Here is a 7258-nt window from a genome sequence, read left to right on the forward strand (position 1 = left end):
ACTAGGCTTGGGGGTGAGAAAAAAAAAACAAAAAAAAAATCTCTCAATGCCTGTGATGGCTTTAAAGGAAATATTCATAGAATTGGAATAATTGATCAAGGGGTCGGAGCCCGTGAAGCGGATGTTCAACGCGGCCCTGGCCCCCCCGACGCTAGATCTGTTGGATAAGATTCACCGAGTGGGATTTGTTTGAAAATACAATTTGACAAGGCAGCAGGAGGAATGCTCATTTCAAGTTTCTAAATGGTCGAAGCACACAAAACCTCTTTCTGTTTTTTTCCCCCATTCTTTTGTTATTTCATCCCGCCTCATCCAACCTTCAAGTTCTCCATTATGCTCTCGTTCCCCTGGTCCTTTCCCTTCCCAGCATGCCGTCACTTTGTTGTCAAACCGTATTTCTCTTCTGTCCCGTTTCCCTTCCTTATTTTATTTTTTTCTTCCCCCTCCTGTCTTCATCTCTCCGTTCTAGTCGTCCAATTTTGCTCCAATGACCACGCAGGCCTCTCATTAATCAGCCCCACCCACACACCAGACACACACACACACACACACTGACACAGGATCATACTGTGTACTCTACAGGGAAACTTACATTCATTTGTACACAAACACACACAGACACTCACGCACACACACACACACACACACACACACACTCATTCTCTTCCCACTGTCCTTGTCTTGTCCTTGTGACATGTTTTGGTGATTGTGTCCCTGCAGTGAACACATGGTACTAACTCTCTCTTATCATGCCATACGCACACACACGCACACACACACACACACACACACACACACACACACACACACACACACACACACACACACACACACACACACACAGTATTTTTTCCAGCCCCTGTGTGTGATCTAAATTGGGAACATTCTCTTACGGAAACAATCTGTACAGAGAATATGTAGACATGCTCTCTGCTCCCATTTCTCTACCCACTAACACACACACAAACACACACTCAAACACACACACAAACACACACACAAACACACACACACACACGGCAGCAGTGAGTGCCAGGACCCAGCAGTCCACCCCGATCGGAGTGTTATGTCATGCTGCCACCTATCAATTCCACCGGAATCACACTGGAACACTTCCTCTGCAGGAGAGTGATTCACTGCACAGGTGGCTTCAACAGGAAACAGCTATTTTAGACTGTTATTCTGGAAATGTTTCGCTGTGGAAAATCTGAAGGAACAAAGAATGAAGGAAAGATGGACTGACTGATAGACATCCTAACAAAAGGCTGTGTGAGATGGATGGATGGGAGGACAGACAGACAGACGGACAGACAGACAGACACACAGACAGATAAATAGATAGATGGATGGATGGATGGGTGAATGGATGGATGGATGGGTGTATTGGTGGATGGATGGATGGGTGTATTGGTGGATGGATGGATGGGTGTATTGGTGGATGGATGGATGGGTGTATTGGTGGATGGATGGATGGGTGTATTGGTGGATGGATGGATGGGTGTATTGGTGGATGGATGGATGGGTGTATTGGTGGATGGATGTTTGGATGGATGGATGGATGGTTTGGTCAGAGCAGAACCGGCATTTTCAGTGTTTCTCGCATTCTATCATTCCTCCCCCACCCTGACATTCCTAAACAGTTAGAACATTTTATTTTAACAAAATAACTAAATACAATTTAAAAAAAACACCAAAATAATAAAACAATTGAAAATGAAAGAAAATGTAAAATACATAAATAATATAAATAATAAATAAATAAATATACAATATACAAACAACTAAAACAAAAAAAGACTCTGTTGGCTCAGACTGTTGGGATGTGACATGTGCTCGTTTCAGGATGTGTGATCTTTATTTCTTTTGGAGCCTTCCGGCAGTCCTCTGGTGTCACAGCTCTATGAGCTGTGGAAACCATCTCCCCTCAAACAATGTCCGCGGGGCTGCGGAGTCACGGAAACCGTGAATAAAGGCACAAAGGGCTCAAAAGGTCTGAGGGAGAGCCCTCGAGCACTCAGCGATCTTTCACAGTGCGACGGTTCGCAGCCAGGACGGACGTATGGGGAACAAGCCTCAAAACCCAAAGTGAGCGAGCGGGTGCGGAGGCTGGGATTGAACCGAGACGAGATGTAGATCCAAGATTTGGGAGCGTGGAGGTAAAACAGAAATAATTTGCGACCAGATGCTTTATTAAATATTAGAGGGGACGGAAAAAATAACGTCATCAGCCAGTGAAAGGAGATTCCGCCTGGGAAGCCTCGTATGAAACGCTGCCTTTTTTGGTGTTTTCTGTGCCGGTTTACCCTCTCGGAACATGTGTATCAAGAGTGAGATATGATTTGAGAGGGATACTGTGAGATACTGAGAGAGTGGGCGGTGTGGGGCGGGTGGGGTGGAGGGAGAGATGAACAGCTCAGCAATGGATCAGTTAAAGGGCAAGAATTGGAGACACTCGACCGACTGAGCACAGACATCCATCTGGAACTGTCATTGTCCACTGGCCTAGAGCGGCATTATACCCCTGACACACACGCTCACACACACCTACACGCACACACACAGACAGAGACACACACACACACACACACACACACACGCTCCTGTCCTGAGTTTCTATATCTTATTATTCCTTCGTTCCTTCTTTCTTGCCTCTGTTCTCCTGTAAGGAGAACATACAGATATCTCCAACACTTTCTTTCCCCACGCTCACTTTTTGGGACCATTCAATTCATTCCTTCCGCCCTTCCTCCACACCACATCCCTGCCACTCCTGGCTTCTCCCTCGTTCCATTTCTCCATTCCTCCATCCGCTCCACAATCAATTCTTCCTGCCTCCATTGGCCGGCTCCCGGTCCCGCGCTGTAGGCTAATAGGCACTGACATCCTCTGATGATTTTATGCGCCATCAAAAAAAGAGCCGCGAACAACCTCCCCAGCCAAGAAAAAAGGGGGAAGGAAGGTAGAGGTGGAGAAAGTTATAAAAACTGTTTTTATTAACCCTATAATGTTGCAACACGGCTCATAAAGCAAGATTATGTATCAAAGAACTGATGGTAGGTGGTGTGGGGCCTCGCTTACACATAGAAATCCAATGACCTCAAAGATAAACGGACAGACAGACAGACAGACAGATAGACAGATAGACAGATAGATAGATAGATAGATAGATAGATAGATAGATAGACAGACAGACAGACAGACAGACAGACTGACAGAAAGATAGAGACCCACAGTCTACCACCGATACCAGGTCAAACCAGAAGCACATACTTCAAGCACCCAGGTATTAAACCATTATATTCAAATGTGGACCTGAGAGTTTAAGGAAGGCCTCCACAGGATTGGTTTTGAACACCCCTAGAACCCCTATTTGGAAGGAAACTGTAAAGGACGTTGAAGGGCTATCGCACCGCATTACAAATGAGGACAACATCACTACCTGCAAAACACCCGAAACACCCTCGACAACCAAAGGTGTCAGATCCCCAATGAATAAAAAATAAGGACAGAGAGACGGTTCAATCCACCCCGATGGAAATGCAGGCAGTAAAGGATGAACTCCCAAAAACAGAAAAACAGAAGAATAGTGATTCCTATTATTGTTATTTCTTCACCCAAAAAGCTTAAAAAACGGAAATAGACAGGAATAGAGAGAAACAGAGACGGGAGTCTGAGCCATGGCATTGGACTCAAACCAGCTCAGTCACTCTCACACTCTCCCTACATCCCTCTGTTTAAATCTCACTCTTTCTCCGCCCGTCCCCCTCTTACATTTTCATATGCACGATCAACTTTTCAATATATTTCCCCACAAAATCATTTTTTTCCTGTCTGCGATGGAAACACAGAAGCCGCGAGAGAGGGGGAGAGGGGGAGAGAGAGGGAGAGAGGGAGATCTATGAAGATGGATTGATGAGGTGTGACTCGGTACCCAGTGTGGTCTTGCCTTTCAGCGTGCTTCCTCTCCTGTGTGATGGCTCAATCAATACAATTAGCAGCCAATGCCCCAATTTGGCTGCTCACACTTACTCTACAAGTTAGTGCTCACACACACATACGCACACGCACACGCACACGCACACACACACACACACACGGCCTGTCACACCGTCTTAAACCGAACGGATGCATGGATTGATTGATTGTTGCCTGAAGGAAATTGTCCTTTCCCGTTAACGTCTCGCTGTCTGTAGGAATGTGTGGATACAGTATACTGCCACTACAGTGCGTCTGTGTGTGTGTGTGCGTGTGCGTGCGTGCATGTGTGTGCGTGTGTGTGTGTGTGTGTACTAGCCATGCGTGTGCATTGGATTACATTAAATAGAAAATACACCACCTCACTCAATAAATAGTTAAGGCAAAATTGCATTGACATGAACATGCTTCCAGTGTGTCCGCACTCTCACTTTTCTCTGTGGAAAAATAAAACAGATAGGCGCTGCACTCCCCATCAAATATATATAAAACACGGGCGTGAGACGCGACTCGTCAATCTCGCCCATAAATAATGCGTTTACTCAATCAAACATGTAGAGACATTTGAAACGCCAACTGGGTAAACAACCTCTGTCAGGCGGGCTATGGCTCTTCAGAACGAGGGTCCTGTCGTGCGAACCTTCCAGGGATCTTGGATGGGAGTGGGGGTTACCAGGTCACACCCGGACACAGGCGTGGATAACCAGCATGCATTGGGTTTGGTTCTGGGCACTGTGGTGTGTTAAGTTCGCCATAATGTACTTCTGTGAGATTTTGGCCGATGAGCAGTCTGAATTGAGGGGCTCACGCTTCACATTGGTCACCTGCTCTTACTGTAGATACAGAGAAGTAGGGCTGTTGTCATTAAGATAAGAAAAGATAAAACCTGCATTTATAATATTAATACATTTATAAATATGATAACTAATATGGTATATATTTTTATTTTTTACAATATAATATTTTATATATATTAACACAATATAATTTTGTATAGTATTAATGATATATTTAAAATTTATTTAAAATAATATAATAAAATAAAATATTATCCAGGCGTCAGTAAAAAGTCAAAATGGGGATAAGATGGAAATAAAAAATTAAATAAAAATAACATATTTACACATATATCCACAGAGTTCCACACGGGTTCAACAGTTTCATTATTAAACTATGTGCAAATAATGTAAATATCAGAGTATTTTTCTAATGTTTGTCTGAATAGACACAACCAAGAGGGTTTTGTCCCGGGGCCAACACGTCTCCCTGGACGCTAAACTTAGCGAAGGCCCCAAACCATTCACGCAGGAGCATTTCCGTGCGAGTTCAACCCCTCCGTCACCTCACACAGCACTTTTTCCTCCATCATCATACTTTTTAAAACACGGAGCTCTACTTTATTTGGGGGCATCTTTTGACATTGTGTAGATGTTTTAACTGGCTACTGTGTTACGCTCTTTCAACTTCCCTCCCTCAGACCGTAGTTAATTAACGTGGCGATATCTCTTCTTAATTCTGAATACAAACGCTTACATCAGCTCCTCATATCATCCCCTCCATGATCTGAGGAGCTGACGTAGCGTTCCCATTCAAAGAGGAATGGGCTGACCTGCAAGTAGGCAGAGATGTTCTTATTAACTAAAAATAAAATGTAACAAATGAATTTGCCGTTTATTGCCTGGAGAGATAACGCTCCAAACAGCCTGTCGGTATTAGTATTGTTAATTACTGAGTCAGCCTATCACTGGAAAGTGACTTTTCTACCCTTGTCTTGTTCTTGTTGCAAAAAACTGCCTTGAGTTTGGCAGGGGTGAGAAAGAGTTCCGCAGGGAGGAAACTCATTTCATTTCATGTTTTAATTGGTCTGTCTGCTCTGGAAATGACCTGCCTTTTTTGGTTTTTATACTTCCCAGGCTAGGTTAAAGAGGACCCCTCATGATCCTGGGACGGTGCTGGCTTCTTCCCGTGGCGGTGCAGCTGCACCGGGTCGCCCTAATCGGCTTTTTTTGGGCTGGCCGGTGGGACCCGGCTGGGAGACTTTTTCTTATGTGTCGTTTGTCTTGCAGTGGGGACCGCGTGATGCATGACACTCACAGCCTGCGGACCCCGTCGGGGTCAATCTATTACTGTAGTACCTGGCATAGATGTTCCCGCCAAAAAAAAACATTTTCCATAATACCTGAAAGTGGGGTGACAAAAAATCACGATGTCATCCCTATTCTGGCAGCAATGGCTCGAAACCATTGACTACGTCTCTTTTTGATCTTCAATGCATCTAGATGCATCCCATGCAAAACTCACTTTTTCAGTGCTTGTGCACAAACATGTGGGTCTCTGATGGTCCTACGAACACACAAACTGTGAAATGATCCAACACCAAAAATCTTTGTCGGAAAAAATATGACTTAGATAAAGATTTACACATTGATCACATTTTAGGTTCAATTTCTGCAGAAATCCTGAAGAGTTTCTTTCATGGGAATTTTGGGCCAAGTACTCACAAGTGTTTAAATACCCCAAATAAATACTTTTGTCAGATCCACATCTGTAACCGAAAACGCAAAATACAAAGCAGAGACAAAGTGCTAACTTAAATAGCACCACCGTGGGGGGCTGGGGGCTCAATTCATTATTCCATAACATTATCGTTTCAAACAACAATGGGGTGAAAAATAACAAGCAGCTGTTTCCATTTTTTTCTTTTAACTCGTGCTATTCCATAAAAATCGCCTTTTGAAGTCCACACACAGAGCGCGAACCAATTTCCCACCAATAAATGCGGCGTTTTTTCCCTCCATCTGTTTATTGAGGAACAAATCATCTGAGGCCGAGGGATTTCCATTTTTCATTCACGTTCCCCCTATGTGTATCCGACCTGGGAGCTGCGCGGATAGAGCTCCCCACTCTCCGCCTCAACCCCGCTTTCCGCAGCTCAGCGCGTCAGCGGAAGCTCTGCACAGACCTGCGGACAAAAACGGGGGGTCTAGGATTCGTTTTTTTTTTTAGCAATCCATTCTTTCCACAGCAGTTAAGCGATGTGTACATTGTAGGGGTGTTGTCTTCTCATCTCTTCCCTTTTAATTCCTTACTTCTGTCATTTTAAATTTTTCAGAAAGAAGCATGTGCCAACGATTATGCCCATGGCGGCGCTGCAACTTTAAGTAGCTTATGCAACTGGTTGGTACATGCACACGTTTGTCATTTACAATGATTTGAATTTATTATTAACAGTATTTATAATACGACTGTCCCATTAAAATTGGAACGCACGCACATTTTCCTG

The sequence above is a fragment of the Zeus faber genome (genome assembly GCF_960531495.2).
Source record: "Zeus faber genome assembly, chromosome: 7".
Lineage (NCBI taxonomy): Eukaryota > Metazoa > Chordata > Actinopteri > Zeiformes > Zeidae > Zeus > Zeus faber.